General features: G+C 32.9%; 1 protein-coding gene and 1 non-coding gene across 8 annotated transcripts in view; one reads left to right on the top strand and one right to left on the bottom strand.

Annotated features, from left to right (window-relative positions):
- LOC149423230 (acetylcholine receptor subunit alpha-like) overlaps nucleotides 1–20,002 on the bottom strand; it is a 502,266-nt gene that overhangs the window by 33,873 nt on the left and 448,391 nt on the right. The gene's annotated exons all lie outside the window — the stretch shown is intronic.
- On the top strand, nucleotides 404–476 carry TRNAT-GGU (transfer RNA threonine (anticodon GGU)). The gene has a single exon. It is a non-coding gene; the product is annotated as a tRNA-Thr (tRNA).

Raw genomic sequence — 20,002 nt, 5'->3', positions numbered from 1 at the left:
TACTTGGTAACATGTTGAATATTTTAGGTACGTTATACTTCAGTGTTCGCTATCCGTATTTAATGTTATATTTTGGTGCAAGCATGGCTTCAATCTTTATGACACCATTAGTGTCCCATGCTTCCTTTTATTCTTGAGAGATATAAACAAGATAACGATGCGTTTTTTATTCAAGAGCTATGCGTAAAAACCTTGTCTTATAAACATTATTTATCATTAAAAAAATAATAATATTTGACAAGTCAAAATATTTCACCAACAAATGTAGAAATAATATGTCTCGAAGCCATCTAGTGGGAAATTTAAAATAAAGTTGGTTGTTTACAGATGAAAAAAATATAATAAGCAGTAATTGTTGATGAAGTACTAGTAAATATTGAATTATTTGGCGTGTTTGAAATTAGCCGACTTGGCTCAGTGGTCCAGAGCGTCTGACCGGTCATCAGAAGGCGCGGGTTCAATTCCCGTCGGCGGCATTTATTTTTACTCGGGAGATATTTTCAATTTGTATTGAAAATACAAATTATTGCATAATATTGCATACCACTAATTATTGCTTATAATAATTTATTATCCTTTGTTCTATGCATAAAAATCTTGTTTTATAAACATTAGTTTACCATAAAAAAAAATAATAAGTTAACAATGTGTATATTCTTAGTGTGCCTTATATCACCACAGGCATAAAAATCGCTTGGCAAACGGAATCTGGAAATGATCGATTTTGGCGGAAAAGTGGATTTCATTTATTTTATGAAAGAAATAAGTGAATTAGGGCAAATTGTCACAGATAATATATATATTAAATAATATATTATACTTTTTATAAATTATAATAATCTAAGTAAAAAATTGTATTTTTTCCAAAGTTGTTCTAATATCACGTGTTCATGCATTTCTAATAAAAAAATACATATTTTAGTTCTCTACGCTTATATACTTTTTATAAATTATTAATTTTCTTTAAATTCTACTACTTAAACCAAACGACAGGAAAAGCTTCAATTTATCCAAAGGATATCTTTTGGTAAAATAATATCTTTACATTTGTTAAGTCGAAACGTTAATTATATGAAATTCCCTTGATAGAAATAAATTGAAAAGTAAACTCCAAATAGTATATTAAAGTATAAGTGGATAAACAGGTCTTTAAAACACGCGCGATTTTTCGAGCACGACGGCGTAGCCGAGTGCTCGAAATAAAGCAAGTGTTTTAATGACCAGTTATCCACGAATACTTTACGCTATTTTTTTTTATTGGTACACTTTGAAAACATAAATATTGATATTATTATTAAAAATTTGGAAATAAGAACTATTAATGAATTCGTGATGTGACATCACAATATCTTGTTGTCATGGAAATGAAAAACACAAACATTAATTTGCAATCTGTTACATAAGATTAATAGTTGGATTTATAGTTAAAAGTTGACATTTAGACTTCACATTTTGTTGATTTGTTGATGTTGCCATGGTCACTTTAAAAAACGCGCGTTCCATAAAGTGCGATTTAAACACGCTAGAGCGTACTTTAAATGAGTAAAAAAGGGCACAAACACAGACATAGGAATTAATAGACGAGAAGATAATGGCGAGGGGTAAAATCAACTGTTGAAGAACGAAGGGCGTAAGACTGACTGTGATTCGTCAATAAATCAATCTGACAGTAAATAGGCATCTCGCATTATAATATCACCATTTACTTCTTAAAAGTAAAATCTGCTTTTGAATGAATAGACATTTTTACATGGGAGCGCAAATTACTCGCCACGTTATGAACAAATTTGCGAAGTCCAAATTCGGCAAAAAAATTCGGTTCTATTTTCAGAGTCGAATATTTCGTTTAAGTATTTAGTTAAGACACTTTTATAAATGTTCATAATTTACTTTTTTTTTAAAAATTTAATTTCGTAAAATGAACCGATGATGCCTCGACCATAGTTCGCACAAGAATGATGACGTCACGTTTTCAAATTTCACTTGAGGCCATACGCGAGCCCAGCCGGCTCCAATGGAACCGGTATGGGGAGTGGGGATAATACGCTTTTAATCACTTAGGGCAGGTCTACTAATATTCATATGTCTATGGGCACAAATAATTTTTTTTTTATTTAAAACACGTTTTTTTTCCATTTAAAAGTTTTAGGCATAAAAAAAGTACAGTGTAACTCTAAATGTAACTAAACCATTTATCGAGAAAATTTTTGCTCTATTTCAAACAAGTCTTGTTTTATTAAATATTTTCACCATTTTCGCTTAATTATTAACGTTTTTTAGTATAAGCGCGCTCCCTCTAACATTCGTATTTCTATATCTTCATTTAAAACCATATTTGAACGTCTACTACGGGCCTTAAGGCGAAGATTAATGCTAAATCACTATTTGATTAATCTTTTTAACGAATTGGTGTACATTATGAATATTAAAAAATATGCTTTAGTTAAATTGAAGGTTTTCCTATCGTTTCGCTTGAGTAGAATACTAATAAAAATATAAATTAGTCACTAAAAAATATAAATGTAAACTACTAAAAAAATATTTTTTCAATTGAATTGTATGAACGCGTAAAGGAAACAACTTAAAAAAATACACTATTATAGCTAAGATTATCTGTGACAGTTTCAATTGATTAACTTTTTTGCTTTCTTTTATGATTATTTACAAAATAAATAAAAAACCAGTTTTGTGCTTGAAGTCGAGCGTGTATAGACTATTTTGTCAAGCGATTTTAATACCTATTACATATATTCATGACGACATAAGACATATAAAGAATATACACATTTTGGCTTGTAGCTTCCTCTTAAGCTTCGCCTTTTATACAGTCAGAGAAAACAGTCAAAATTTTCAGCTCTATCATATCGCTTTTAGATATTATGCTCATTTATATTTTAGACTTATATTGATAAATTATAAAAGTATGCGCGTTTGAGCAACATTGAATACTGTACAGAGCATTGATGTATTATACTAGATTAGCTCTGTCTAGTTAAATTAATTTTAAAAATAACGCCACGTAGCGTACGTCACAAATATGGGGATGAACTTAACAACCCAACTCTGTTTGAACTCCTTGTACAAGCGTTCAAACTCGTAAGTGAAACCACGGAGAATTTGTTATCAGAGGAGTTGTAATATGGACATAATTCAAATTTAAATATTTAGAACTCGGTTATTTTTGTGATTTAAAAATGAACTTGCCCAGCATAGCTGAGAAGCAAAATAGACCAAAAAAAGGTAAAACGCAATGCACAGTGCCCATTTCGCATTGCGACATAATGCGTGGGCATTTTCATAAATGTGCATGTGGACCAAACCAAAATTGTGTTGGGGTTATTTTTAAATGAATATGCCGTGTCTAGTCTAATTTAGTCTATGGTACAGAGCCATCGTGAAAGTGCTAACCCAACAGAAGTCTAGAATAAGACCGAGGTAAAAGTGGTAAGTATTCAAAATTCAAACCAATAGTCATTGTACTTCCATCGCTATTCAGCGAGGGCTGTTAATCAACACTGTAGGCTTTGAAATGGAAGAATTACATTGTGATAAGCACTTAATGTTTGTTTGATAAATGGATTAACTCGGCGCTTTTCGTTTTACTTGAAGGTGGCAGCACTGTGTTTTATAATATGATTTTATTCGTAATGGGAGCGAATAAGAATACAATTGAATTCTATTCAATTTTATGCTTTTACATACTTATTTTCTCTATTCTTAATTCCTGTATTCCTCTAGGATAATTTGAAACCTGTTAATTTGACTGTCTTAAAACGGAAAACCTTCCTAGTGGGACAGTCAAAAGCTTCTTTGCATATAATGTAATGAATATTATAAAAAAAATATAATAAGTGTTTTAGACAGATTGGTAAGCCTGTTTATTTTCTGAGAATTCCCAAAGTACATATTATTTTCTTTTTGCAACTACTCGGGCCACGTCGCCAAAAAATACGTACTTATAAAACTGGTTCTACCTCTTATTCTATGGCCGTATAGAAACTACATAATGCAAAAGGGTGTAAGCGACAATTTATTAGACAAATAGTTAAATATACAGTTTTGACAGAGAAAAATTCTAATCAAACAGAATGATTTAACTCATTTTGACTAAATTGTCGCTTACGCCCTTTTACCTTTCGCGCATCGATATAATACAACAAAATATTTAGAAAAAGAGAGAACAACTAGCATTTTATTTGTACTTAAAAGTTTACAAGAGACGCTCCCGTATAATTTTAAAAAAAAACTGTAAAACCGATAACCCGCCATTAGGTCAAGGTTCGCAATTTTGCAGTTATTATTTTTATGTAAAACCAAACAAAGTGAAATGAAGATAACCCAAATAATGCATATGTATAATTAAATGTGTTTTTTTTTCAGTTTTCTGTAAAGTGTCAAGTGCAAATGAAAAAATAAACGATTTCAAAAACTATAGCTATATTTGTGTAATTTTTTTAAATATTTTATTGTATTATGTCAGTTTGTTAGTTTAAATCTAAAAGAGGCTTTCATCTACAATCAAAAACATTATTTAATTTTGGGTTTCATTAAAAAAAAAACGAATTTAATTTAAATTGAATGTCAAGCTGATATATTAGATGACATGGTATTATTTTGTCTAGGCCCCAGGGGTTAATTAGAATATCATTGAAAAAGAAGATAATACTGATGAATCAAAAAAAGTTAACGGTCTCAAGTGGGAATAACGGAACAACGTCTTTACCAACTAGACAATTGGGAGTTAATAACTGTACGTCATTTTTGCGATCTTATATTTCAAATTCAGAATCAACAAATTATCTTGCTACTAATTTTTCCCACATTTTTGACTAATATCTTTTTGAATATTACAAAGTTCTAAGTTAATAATGTAGATAGTGTCTCGGATAATTATATATGATTTTTAATTATATGGGATACCATCGAGACCGTAATATTTTTATTTTTCTGTGTCATGTTCTGTTTCATGTTTTGTTTAGATTTATTAGTATTAACTTCTTCTTCAATGACAATTACGTTGAAGAACCTTCAGAAGTTATTAAAAAAAATCTTAAGGCGATGCACTACGTGGTGTAATATTTTAAATTGAGCCGCTATCAATAACAGCCCTTACGTAGATGGCGATAAGGTTTAAATTCCCGCTTAACACCATCCGCCTGTTTTGATTTATGCAAGAAAAAAACATGGCCAAAAAGTGCCTTTCATTTTATTTTGTTGATGTTCAGGCATACATTTTTTTTCGATCATTTTATAAATAACTTAATTTGCCATATTATACAATAAAATCATAACCGAAAATGGGTTTGTAAGTAGGAGATTTTGAACTTTAAAGCAGTTTTCATAGGCCTTATACATTATTTTTTTCTTGGCTTATAAAAAGACTTATTTAAAAAATACTCGATTATTTCAAAGGCCAAGATGTATTCTACTCGCAGTGTTTAATTAAAGCATCTGAAACATTTCTAGGCGACCAAATTTTCAAACCAAAAACACATGATTTTGCATTACTACGTATGGCATCGCCTTAAGAATGTTTAATCATGTTTCCCCGTTTTACATAAACATCAGAACTTTCGGAAGGCCAACGCCAAAATGATATTTCTATGTTTTTTGTTCGTCAAAGGGTTTATACAAAATTATTCTATTTCAATTTGATCATATTTATCTTTGAAGAATTTATGTATGTAAGTACATGAGAAATAAGTACGTTTCGCAGAAACTTGTTTGCTTTTCATTCCTCATGTCTTTACGCAAACTCAGCGGGTTTCATCTATAACATTTCAATAATCTCCAGAAGGCAAATATCTAAATTACAATATTAAGGTATTTTGTTTGCGGTTTGATGAGTCGTAATAACAATTTATGGTGGTTTTCTCGGATATTTTACATTTAATTAAGCCTTCGTTAATCAGAAGGCTTCAAGACGGGTGGGGTGTATTACTTGCGATTCAGTTGTTTGAGCTTCTGTAATTGAATTATCTTAACCGAGGCACTACAAAGCTCTAAGTTATATATTGCCAAATACCTGATATATCTACTTACAATTGTCCCAGTGGGTATTGGGTCAATTGCATTCTTGAATGGGAAGTGGAATTCGACAAAGGACGTTTGCGAATTGAATGATAGCAATGCCATTTAACCAACGACATTATATGGAGATCTTTCACAAGGTCAATACCCTCATACCTTGCAATCTTTGAAAGATGTTAATAGTTTCGAACACAACATGTGCATTAGAGAAAATACACCGAGTCTGAAGATTGACGTGATAGCTGTTAGAGCTGACGAGAGAAAACTCTTTCTTATACAAATGTTTTGATTATTATGATACAAGAGTGAAATTACTAGGGCACTATGAACGACCACCACATTCAGCTGTTCAAATGATTCTAAATTATTACCGCTGTCAGACGGTCAAGTGGCCACCCCCCAGCGTTCAGAAGGCACTCGGTAACATTCGGCTAACTCCGTAACGGACTAGCGCCATCTTGCGTACCAGTGTCCGAATACTACAAATAGATCTATTGTTAATGTTTAATATAGCTCTCTTGATATATAATCAAAATCAAACGAATGAAGGCCGCTATGTTCACCCAATTTGGCAACTTTTATTTCAAATCACAATAGATTTTCGATAATCTTGTGGGAAAAGCAATATAAAATTATGCTTTTTATTTGTATTCGGACACTGATACGCAAGATGGCGCTAGTCCGTTACGGAGTTAGCCGAATGTTACTAAGTGCCTTCTGAACGCTGGGCGGGTGGCCACTTGACCGTCTGACAGCGGTAATAATTTAGAATTATTTGAACAGCTGAATGTGGCAATGTGGTGGTCGTTCATAGTGCCCTAGTAATTTTACTCTTGTATCATTATATTAAATAAATAAAATCTAGAAGACAATACCTTCCACACAAAACATTACACTATTAATTTATTTAATTCCTCTGCTCTTCATCGTTATACAGACAAAATGAGGAATAGGGACTCTCATCAAACAGTGCAGGTTGTTCTGCTTTGCTTATTAATATAATAATTAGCAAGAGGCAACAGCAGACTGAAGTTAAGGATTGGGATAAGACATAATGCATGTACAATTGCTTGAGATAACTTCTCCACTAAAGACAATTCTCAGGGAAGCGAGAGTGGGTAATGCTTTCCAGATAACTAAATGATTAACCCTGAATAGCAGAAGCAACGAGGTGGAATGAAATTAACTATTTTACGAGTACATTAATGTAATTTAAAGCGCTTTATTGCGTTTTATCTGTTTGTCCGCTTTCCAGATGATTGTATAATAATGTTGAATTTGTACGTATACGCCAGGGAATATTTCGCCCTTCTTCCTGTGTCAACTGTGGGTACATGTGCATACATGTAGAAATAATATTTTATTTAAGAAGAGATAGATTGCCTATGAGGGCTTTGAATAATTTAAAAAAAATATAAGTCAGCGCATTAATTTGGATGCTTTTAGATTATGCACCGACAATCTACAAAACATATTCGGCTAATGTTTTCATTGAGGATGCATTTCATTGTTTAATTGGGGAGCATTTTCACAAGAGAAATATTTGAAAAATCTTTTTTTCTCAGTTTTAAGTGAATTATCAATCGAGGTCAATATTTTATTATAATCTTCCAATTAAATTCGATAAATTCTTGAAAATGAAATATTTGTAGATTTACGTACGTACCAGCCCATTTGTATAAGTAGGTTAGTGTATAGCCAAAGAGCTAATTTTCATTAACAATAATCTCACAAGATCATGTGAATAAAAAGGAAAAGATCTCACAAAACAATGGGCTAATACAATTAAATCATGATATACCATCCCAGTTAACCCACATACCCTACCCCAAATGTTGTGTATAAAAAAGTATCAATAAAGTAGCAGATAATTGTAGTGTGAAGATAACCGTAATAAGCTAAAACCGGTAACGGTCATCAAATAAAATAACCGGCAATAGTTTAAATATATCATTATCGGTGTATAGTGAAATAATACGTGGAAATTATATGTGCGAATTACATTCCAGCTTAATTTTGAAATGTCAAAGGCATCGATTATAGGTTCACTGTTGATTAAGTGGTAACAGCTAAAACTACCCCAATGAAGTGATCGATCACCAAACGAGCATTGAAAGAATTCAAGAGGATTAACTTTACTGAAATAGGATTACTTAAGCCGATGAAGTACGAATATTGATGGGATGAGAGCCCCTTTAAACATTGGAAAAAGATTAATTATCAAAATGTACGTAAATCATAAAATATCAAACGAAAATAAATGTTATTGCCGAGAATTTCATATCCGTCCACTTTTATTTCCCATTCCCTGAGTGGATGATACTTTCAGAATCGCCTTGGTAAAATACGACTATGTAGAGTAGAAACGTTGTTAGAAATGGCTTTCGCCGCGTTTGGTAACTATCTCTGAACAGTCAGGTTCTTTCCCACCTTTTTCCTCTCTTTACTACCTTGAGCTTCACAACGTACCTCAATTAGCGATGCCATTGTCCCGATGGTTCCAGAAGGGTGGTAACAGTTGATATTTTACGCGGTATTCTTATAAAAAACCTTTCCCTACTTGAAGGCATTTCGTCGCCCTAGTGCTTAGTTGTCCAAACGTCCAATTAGCAAATTGTTATATCTTCATTTTTAAACAAAAAAAGTAACTTTACTAAGAATTACGTAAGCTAATGTACTTTTACTAGCTTCATATTAAAAGCCCAGCTACACTACTCGCGAAGTTGATCGAAGTTGACCTAATACGATAGTGTGGGCACGAACTTCGCTTCGCTTCGGGCATCTTCGCTTCGCTTGGCCCGACTTCCGATTGTTGTCGGTAAATGCGCCCGAGTCAAAGGACTCGAAGTTCGAACACGAAGTGTCTGCCCACACTACTCGGTTCACTTCAGTTCGCTTCGAGACGTCGTGTTTGGTGGCTGTGCGTGCGCAGAGTCATAGTGACTATACGTAATAAAATATGGCTTCTACACTGTGGTCACAGGACCTAATTTTTTTGTTTCTAGAAACACTCCAATCCGAGGCGGTTATTTGGGACCCAATTGAAAGGGACTATAAAGATAACTAACTAACCATCACGCCGTTTCCCCGCAGGGGTAGGCAGAGAGGACGGACCGCCAAACAACTCGGTCTTGGCACACACTCCTTGCCTCATTCACATTCATACATCGTCTCATACATACTCTTCTATTATTCTGACTCTTGACATGGCCCGACTCGAGTATCTGATTCACTTGATCGTGCCATGTCTTCCTCGGGCGTCCCCGACTTCTGCTACCATTCACATTTGCATCATATATCCTCCTTTTTTTATATTTTTTTTATAGTGAATACCTCACAAGAGTCCCAACTGCTCCCGTCTGGAGCCAGTGAGACTATGGCATCCCCAATTGGGGGATGTTGTGAGGCTGAAGGTAAGTGGGGAAGGGAAAGAGGAAGGTGGGGAAGTACCTGGCTATTCAGATCTAGTCACTAAACACGGCTAAAGCCATTTGGAGCAACGTTTCAATTCTGAATGGTGGTCTTACACCAGGGCGATACTGGTAGTATCTTCCACTCTGGAACGTGCCGCAAATATACTATATATTATTTTAATTAATTAATTGTGAAATAACACAAATTAATCAAATAAAATTTATTTGCGCACGCCGGGTTCGAACCCGCGACCTTCGGAATGGTAGTCCAATGCGTTACCACTGGACTATGCCGGCCGTCACACTCCTATCTTCGCTCATTCGCTCTACATGCCCAAACCATCTAAGCGTCCCTTTCTTAATCTTACTCATTACGCTTACATCAGCCTTGCACTCTTTGCGGATCTCCACATTCCTCACACGATCAAACATGGTTTTACCACACATACGCCCTTGAGGTGATTTTTCACAAAAAACGGCGCTTTACAAATTATCCAATTATTATTATTATTATTATTATACGCCTCAGGGATCTCATTTCAACAGCATTTAATCTAATTTCATCCTTTATTTGCCACTTGAACGTCCATGTTGCCTAGTGCACGGACTCCGAGAGACTGAGCTACTCGCGAAGTTGCACGAGTGTGTGGGCACGCACTTCGGACTTCGGCTAACTTCGTCGAGGACTTCGTCGAAGCGCCGAAGCGAGTAGTGTAGCGGCCGCTTAAGGTTAAACGCAAAGCGGCCGCTACACTACTCGCTTCGGCGCTTCGACGAAGTCCTCGACGAAGTTAGCCGAAGTCCGAAGTGCGTGCCCACACACTCGTGCAACTTCGCGAGTAGCTCAGTCTCTCGGAGTCCGTGCACTAGGCAACATGGACGTTCAAGTGGCAAATAAAGGATGAAAGTAGATTAAATGCTGTTGAAATGAGATCCCTGAGGCGTATAATAATAATAATAATAATAATTGGATAATTTGTAAAGCGCCGTTTTTGTGAAAAATCACCTCAAGGGCGTATGTGTGGTAAAACCATGTTTGATCGTGTGAGGAATGTGGAGATCCGCAAAGAGTGCAAGGCTGATGTAAGCGTAATGAGTAAGATTAAGAAAGGGACGCTTAGATGGTTTGGGCATGTAGAGCGAATGAGCGAAGATAGGAGTGTGACGGCCGGCATAGTCCAGTTGTAACGCATTGGACTGCCATTCCGAAGGTCGCGGGTTCGAACCCGGCGTGCGCAAATAAATTTTATTTGATTAATTTGTGTTATTTCACAATTAATTAATTAAAATAATATATAGTATATTTGCGGCACGTTCCAGAGTGGAAGATACTACCAGTATCGCCCTGGTGTAAGACCACCATTCAGAATTGAAACGTTGCTCCAAATGGCTTTAGCCGTGTTTAGTGACTAGATCTGAATAGCCAGGTACTTCCCCACCTTCCTCTTTCCCTTCCCCACTTACCTTCAGCCTCACAACATCCCCCAATTGGGGATGCCATAGTCTCACTGGCTCCAGACGGGAGCAGTTGGGACTCTTGTGAGGTATTCACTATAAAAAAAATATAAAAAAAGGAGGATATATGATGCAAATGTGAATGGTAGCAGAAGTCGGGGACGCCCGAGGAAGACATGGCACGATCAAGTGAATCAGATACTCGAGTCGGGCCATGTCAAGAGTCAGAATAATAGAAGAGTATGTATGAGACGATGTATGAATGTGAATGAGGCAAGGAGTGTGTGCCAAGACCGAGTAGTTTGGCGGTCCGTCCTCTCTGCCTACCCCTGCGGGGAAACGGCGTGATGGTTAGTTAGTTATCTTTATGGTCCCTTTCAATTGGGTCCCAAATAACCGCCTCGGATTGGAGTGTTTCTAGGAACAAAAAAATTAGGTCCTGTGACCACAGTGTAGAAGCCATATTTTATTAGGTATAGTCACTATGACTCTGCGCACGCACAACCACCAAACACGACGTCTCGAAGCGAACTGAAGTGAACTGAGTAGTGTGGACAGACACTTCGTGTTCGAACTTCGAGTCCTTTGACTCGGGCGCATTTACCGACAACAATCGGAAGTCGGGCCAAGCGAAGCGAAGATGCCCGAAGCGAAGCGAAGTTCGTGCCCACACTATCGTATTAGGTCAACTTCGATCAACTTCGCGAGTAGTGTAGCTGGGCTTCAACGCTCGTTGTATTCTACGTGTTCACAGTTGGCGTTAATTAATTAATTTTGTTTAAATACGTTTTTGCAAGGTATTGCTTTACAATATTAAGACAAATCATTTGTTTGCGTCCGTATATACGCAATATGAATATGAATCAATAGTTTTGTTCGTTTAAAGACTTAATTCTTTCGAGAAAGGCACACAAATACAATATTTTACCGATGATTCAATCCAATATTGTATTTGTAATATTCGCGTAATATTCATATTGCGTATATGAGGGCGCAAACAAATAATTTGTCTTAATACTGTAAAGCAATACCTTGCAAAAGCGTATTTAAACAAAATTCTTTAATTAACGCCATCTGTGAACACGTAGAATACAACAAGCGTTGCGTTTAACCCTAAACACCTATCATAATGGATTACAAATTATTATAAGCAATAATTAGTCGCCTGAAATATCAATACAATTTGTAAATATCTCAGGAGTAAAAATAAATGTCGCCGACGGGAATTTTACCTGCACCTTCTGATGTCCGGTCAGGTGCTCTGGACCACTGAGCTACGTCGGCTTATTTCAAACACGCCAAATAATTACTAGTACTTCAATCAACAATTACTGCTTATTATATATTTTTTTGTATTAATATTTCAGGCGACTAATTATTGCTTATAATAATTTGTTATCCTTTGTGATATGCATAAAACCTTGTCTTATAAACATCAGTTTATCATTAAAAAAATAATACCTATCATAATGTTTCATTGAAATAAAGAAAGAAAACCTCCTCTCCTGTAAAATTTACCAGTTGGTCGTTTGGACAAATAAGCTCTAGGGTGACGATTTATTATATTAAAATGATAATAAATAGATTAATTTTCTTCTTTTTAAAACCTTAATCTAGGTTTGTGTATAGATTTTCTGATTATACAAATATAAATGACGAAAATATTTCTAGATTTAAAATTCATAATATAAAAAAAACGTGTTTACCTTTACCTGTCAGGTAAATGCTCCACTAATCTTTTGAATACGAACATGCATGGTGCAATATTACAAAATAAACATTTCCAGCGGAGCAGTGCCCAGGCATGGCGAAGGTCTTGGGTTTAAGTCCTAGATGGGACCATATCATTTTTTGTTCAAAATTTTCGTTTAAAAATCGCTAATACTGTTTTCAAAAATGAAAGAAACATTTTATATTCATTTAACATAAACAAAAACCTTTTGAAATTATTAAAAAATACATTTCATGCGGAGAAAAAAAATAATGTTAACGTTGCAAAAATAACAAAACTATAATGGAATAACCCATTATGTTCTTCAATTTCTGAAAAATATAACTCAACAAGATTTAACATTCAACTTTTTTCCATTTTAGTCTACGGCGTCTTAAGATAAAGTAATGACAAAAACAATTGAGGGTCGTCCTGCAAAAAAAAAAACGAGTTTGTGTTCATCGTTATCATCTGTTTTTATATTCTACCTAAAATAGCAAGGATACCCTCCATACTTCATAGCCAGAAATGTGGAAAAAAAAATCGGAAATTTTGAAATATCTTTCACAATCTTCAGGATTAAATTATTCCCAACAAAATGTATGTAAATATATTATTGCTATTCGTCGAAAACCATTTTTTTTAAAATTGAAGTTAACCAAATTTAATAATATAATTATGACAGATTGAGACGACTTGTTTAATTGATTTTATTAACCCTACTAATTTTATTTAAATGCTGAAAATTCATTACTGGTACTGTATAAATACTAATCTATCATCCACATAATCCACAGCAAGGCTTATCACCGGGGTACCCAAGTTTTCGCACATTTCGGAGCACCTCCGAAATCTTCACTGGCTGAAGTGTCCTGAAAGGATCCAGTACAAGCTATGCTGGATGGTGTTTAAAGCTATCAACGAAATGGCGCCACCGTATATTACTGAGCTATGCATTCCGGAAAATACTGGTCTAAGGCAGTCAAGTCTTAGATCAGCGAAATCATCTGCAATTGGAAGGTTGAAAGAGCCTAAGCGAAATCCGAACACTAAGTTTGGTGATCGTGCATTCGGAGTATCCGGCCCTAAGGCTTGGAATAAACTTCCTATGGAATTGAGATGTATAACCAGCCCAACAGAATTTAGATCCAAACTAAAAACCCACTTTTTCAGACACTCATTTCCATAAATCCGTCATTCTATCCAAATATATATATTTTTTTTTTTCATTTTTTATACTGTAATTGTTACATTATCTAGCGATTCCGTTTATTCAATTTTTCTATTAACTTGCCTACCAATGGACAATGGACAATATCAGCGGGAACATAACAAGTCAATCGGTTTAATTGTTGGCAGATGAATCATCTAAATGCGTTTAAGATTGACGATTGATTTTATTCATTAATTTCATTCATTTAACATATATATCCAGCTAACCATAAAACACCCTAATATAATGGAACTTCCTTCTTCTTCTGGCGTTAGTAAGATTAGATTGTTAATATTAATTTTAGTTGTAAGTTGCTAAATATGTAAATACTCGTATATATGTCGTTAAGATAGTAGTTATAGGCCTTAGTCGTAAGTCACTAGATATAAGTCTTAGAGATAAGTCAGTAGTTCTAGTATTAACTATTTAAGAAATTAATATATTTGTACAGCGCCCTTGAGGTGATTTCTCACGAAAACGGCGCTATATAAATTAGCCAAATATTATTATTATTATATATAATACATGTTAATAATTCTACTGCTGTGCAAGGTCGCTTGATAACTTCGTTTAGTTAAAAAAACAATATTTGTTAAAAGAGTTTTGTATTGCGCCTTGAAGAAGTAAACTACGCAACGGATTGTGAGTTTATACTATCATTTAGATCATTTCTTTCGGAAGGTTTACATATATGAAACATGCATATTATATTTATAGAAAGTAGAGAAAAGTTGATGTTTTATATTCAAGATGTAAAGATATATTTTAGGGCACTACATTGCGAACGCTGGCTAAACCTAATGACATCAAAATAATGTACTAGGGAATTGTATATCTTAAGAAGACCTAGAGAAAAGTCTACATTGAAAAATGTCTATCTATCAAGGATAACACCCAGCAAAGGCGGGTACACTTGAACTAGTATAAAATAAGTTGAAATTAATATAATAAATTGAAACTAGTATAAAATAAGTTGAAATTAATATAATAAGTTGAAACTAGTATGAAATAAGTTGAAATTAAGTTTTTAATATAAAAATATACTAGGCAGATTCCAAATGTAAACACACAACCAAATCGAGAAAAAGGTAAAAATTCCTGTATATAAAACTTCTTGTATTTTTTCACTGAAACTTTGTTTACGTGTATCTTATCTTAAGTATATTATAAAAATTGCTTTTCAGAAAATTGGATAAATTTGAATTTACTTTTCACAAAAGTGTTCGTATTTCAAAACTTATTTCTGCAGAACGCTGCTCGGTACTAAGAACAAGAGAGAAAATTAATTACTGACGAAGATTGCACTGGAAGAGATGAAAATAGGTTTCCCTTCGGAGATTAAATTATGTCGAGCGTCAAAGATATTCAGAAAAAGCAGTTCATTGCGTTTTTTAATTTTGAACCCATTTTGTTCAGTGATGATTGAAATCAGTCTCGGGAATCTTTCGCGGAAAATTTAATCAAAATTTAAATCTCTCTTCGCATCAGTAAATAGAAAAAAATGCAATGGTTCGGCAGCCTTTTCTTGCGATCAGATAAATGAGGACGAAACACGTTTTAAGATATCGCATTTTAAAAGCTCAATATTATATAACATATTATTCATATTAATATTAAATAACATATTATTAATATTATATAACATAATAATAATATTATATAACATATTATTTATATTGTATAACATAATATTAATATTATGTTACACATTATAATATTAATATTATTTACCATATTATTTATATTATATAACATATTATTAATATTTTATAACATAATATATTAATAATATGTTATAAAATATAAAATATTTTATATCATAATTTTAATATTATTTAACATATTATTAATATTTTATAACATACTATTAATATTAAATTACATATCAATAACTATTATATAACAATATAAAATATTAAAATATAAAGTGTTTATATTATAAAACATATTATTTTTATTACAAAGCATATTATTAATATTATATGACGTATTTTATAACATATTATTCACGTTAAATTTCAATTGTTTTACTCTCTTCTGGGTTCTTACTGTTTTTTATATTGAATATTACTTTTATAAAAGGGTAACGTTAGAGTATTCAAAATGTCCGTATTAAAGTTTTATTAGAAAGTTTCGTTTTTATTAGCAAAAACGATAGCCAATAAAATTTGGAAAGGCAAACAAAGTTTGTTCGCGAATCCCAGCAAAACGCAAATTGGTTTTTCATCATATAAATATAGAAATTACTCAGCACAAACTAAACGAAATTTCAAAGTAACAATTCGAACAACGTTGAAGAAATAACACTAGTTAATTAATTCTATTCTCGAAATATATGACATTGTTATTATTAGTTCATGGGTTTATATTCCACAAGAAAAAAAATTTGTTTACTACTTTATAATTTAGAAGCACAGGAGAAAAAAGGGCGGCTTAAAGTAATATTTTAGTAATTATTAACTTGCTTGTTCTATATTGTGAATATTCCCGTCGTCTTTAAACCTCTCTATGCTAGTCACACCTAACTCCTTATGTCACGTCTCTGTCACACGTACTGTCATGTAGGTTATAATGTATTGTAATAATGGTTATAATGTGCTGTCACTAAAGAATACACTGCCTTGATGGCGGGTATTCTTTTATTTTATTTTATTTGTGGTATTTGAAATAGGTACATAGTAATAATATGTCTTGATACATTCCTTATATAAATAGGTACATACTTGTAAAAAATGTAATAATAAATTCCTTACACATGTCTCATATAAATAGATACATAGTTATAATGTCCTAATACATGTTTTATATAAATAGGTACATAGTTATATAATACGTCTTCATGTATTCCTTATAAAAAATGGTACATTCTTATATAATATATCCTAATGCATTTCTTATACATGTATCATATAAATAGGTACATAGTTATATAATATGTCCTAATACATGTTTTACACAAAAAGGTACATATTTATAAAATACGTCATAATAAATTCCGTATACATGTATTAAATAAATAAAAAAAACTTTTGTACAAATCAACTTCAATGTTTTTCTAATTTATGTTTAAATTTGTTTATATTTTCTTCTTTTAATTCTCTTAATAAATTATTTTTTTTTTCATTTATTTTCCTCGTCTCGTGTTGCAGGTTTTCATTTTTTCTTAGAAATTAAATTGATATTTGGCCATTAATTATTTTGTGGATTAGACAGAGTCACCGAAGAGCAAAACGATATGAAAGTTTCTTAATATTTCTGTGCGCATTGTGAAAGTAGTTTGCTGTTTATTTTGGCACTGTCATCTGGAATAAGCTATAAAGGTCTTAAAAACCACATTATTTTGTAATATAAAATGTAATTATTTTATCAATATTATGTAAGATTCACAATAGGAGTAATTTAGGAGTAAACATGACCACGGAATGAGGTTACTGAATAATTATTTAAAAGTTTATTAAGTAAAGTGCACTTTAGTAAGATGACAATAACTGCCCTATGGAAATTTCGTATAATTATTTATCATTTATCAGTGTTTCGATAGCTCTGGGTATTGCACTCTTGAACTGCGAGTTTTATTATTGATGGCGAAATGAATGGAAGGATTTTTGTTGTTTGTTTTTGGGGTGTTATGCCGTGTTGCGCTAACTCCTTCTTTAGCCGACGTTTCGGACAGCGTTGCAGTGTCCATCATCAGGGCAGATCCGGTAGATCCGAAGATGTGTCTTCGGATCTACCGAACATCTTCGGATCTACCGGATCTGCCCTGATGATGGACACTGCAACGCTGTCCGAAACGTCGGCTAAAGAAGGAGTTAGCGCAACACGGCATAACACCCCAAAAACAAACAAAAAAAATGCTTTTGGCCGTGAGAATCTAAAAACTTACCTGAATGGAAGGATATTGAAAATGCCCACCTAGTAGATGGTATCCTTTTTATTCTTTCAGATGCACAAAAAACTCCACGACAAATTGCTCAACGTTGCGCGCCACGCGGATTTGAACTTGTGACTTGTTATTTGTTGCGTGGTGTTAAAGGTACTGCCCGGGAACTCTTCTTCTTATAGTGACAAAAGGCTCGGACAAGCGTGAGAGATAGGTATGAATTAAACTAAAATTGTCAAAATAATAATCGTCTATGCCCCATTGAGTTATATATAAAATTGCTATGTCCGAACAATTAGAGTTCAAAAGTTATGAACATAAATAAATACCGTAACACCAACATTATGGTACTATTTTTTTTGCTGAATATTTAACCAATTATTTCGCAAGCAATGGACACGTGGAATTGCCTCCCCGTTAAATTATAATGTCAAGTTCAGATAAATTTATTTTGGCCACATTTGTTCATTATTAATATAAACTTAATGTGAAAACGATTTTGTTGATTTTTTGTGCTATCTAATGACAGCATTTCGGCTAGCCATAATTGGATAGAATAAATTACTCCCTGCGAATGAAACATGAAAGGTATTTCAATTTGATCGAGGGAACTTTTACAAGCGGAAAGCGAAAGGAAATCTCCACACATTTTTTTCAGTTTAAAATTTTGTCTATCAAAAAATACCCACCAACAAAAAGCGTTGATTCTGAATACTGTAGCAAAAGTGACAATGGACATCGATCGGATGGGCAGTTTTGCTTCAAAACTAAATACTAGCTGCGAGTGATGATTTTGGATAAAACATGTTGTTGCTTATTTCATAAATCAGTGTAGAAACCTATATTCAATATTGTCATTATTTAACTATTATTATGAACTTTACTTATTTATTATTATAAATTTAATTTACTTATTATTTATAACTTAATATCGATGTCCTAGCGCACACATGTGGTAAGTGCATTTGAAAAACAATTACATGATTTGCAAACATTCATAAAGATTAGTTACTTTGTAAATAGATATATATTTCGTGAAAAATTAACGTTACTTGTCTAATTTGAAATGCACATGAAGCGGGTATTCACATTAATTTTGTTCCTTTACATCATATTATTATCATGGAGTATTCTTAGACATTGCAGTTTCTAATTGCACTTAACACATATGTGCGCTAGGCCATCGATATTATCTACTAAATATTATTTTTTTTATTAATTCATCTTTATTACATTTGTGATATGTTGCGCATATCCTAATAGTAACTTCTGTGCTTATAGTAGACTCAGCTTACAACATAAATACAAATGACAACACAATACGTTAAAATTTACGTTACGTTAAAAAAAAAAAACAATAAGTATCGTGCAATTGGAAATGCATACTTATAAATTAGTTTTAATAAAATCTTTGGATATATCATCTGTCAAGGTTGATACCCAGGATGATTTATTTTTAACTCCTCCAGCCTCATATAATGTCATATAATAATTTTTATTTTGTAAGTGTGTCATATATTAATTTTTATTTTCAATGCATACACCGAAAAGATAATCAAGTTTCTTAAACGGTATTTTTTTACGGAAAATTAAACAATAAGATGTGTATAGGGGATATGAAATACAAAGAAAACATTGCAAAATGTACAAAAGTGGTGAAAGTACCTTTGAAAAAGCATTGTAAAGCATTATTGCGAAGTATTTAAAATTCCTTTGGCGAAAATTTGTTTAAGCGAAAGGTTTAAGTAAGAAGTTATGATCTTTGGTTCTAGTATCGCAAGCAGCTTAGACATTATCATAGGCAGTTGTGTATTAAAAGACAAATGCTAATATGTATTTAGAATAAAGTTTCGCAATGTCCAAAACACAGATTCTCCTAAAGATTTTATCCGAGCTTCTTGTTATCGTTAGTTTTTGAATAAACTTTTTGAATAAACGAGTTATTAGTTTCTAAGCTTTACAAATCAGATCAATGGTGGCAGCTTTGCTCCAGGCATTACCGTTGCATACCGCACACAATTAAAGATTGACATAATGAATAGTAAATTGTTTTTCTGTAAATTCTTATTACCTTATTTGCTTATAATTATGAACTTATCTACTTATCTACTTATTTACTTATCTACTTATCTACTTATTTAAATATTTACTTACCTGTTCCTATTTACCTATTTTTATTTATTCATTTTCTTATTGCAGTTTTTTGTTAATAATTATTCATACTTTCCCACTCGTAGTTTTGTATGGTCACCCCATAATTGTGGCTGATAAGCCAAAAAAGGTACTTTGTAATACTT

Source organism: Hesperophylax consimilis, chromosome 6, assembly GCF_061612785.1.
Source record: "Hesperophylax consimilis isolate HC1 chromosome 6, BYU_Hcon_1.0, whole genome shotgun sequence".
Taxonomy (NCBI): domain Eukaryota; kingdom Metazoa; phylum Arthropoda; class Insecta; order Trichoptera; family Limnephilidae; genus Hesperophylax; species Hesperophylax consimilis.
This window is presented reverse-complemented; position numbering and strand designations above follow the sequence as displayed.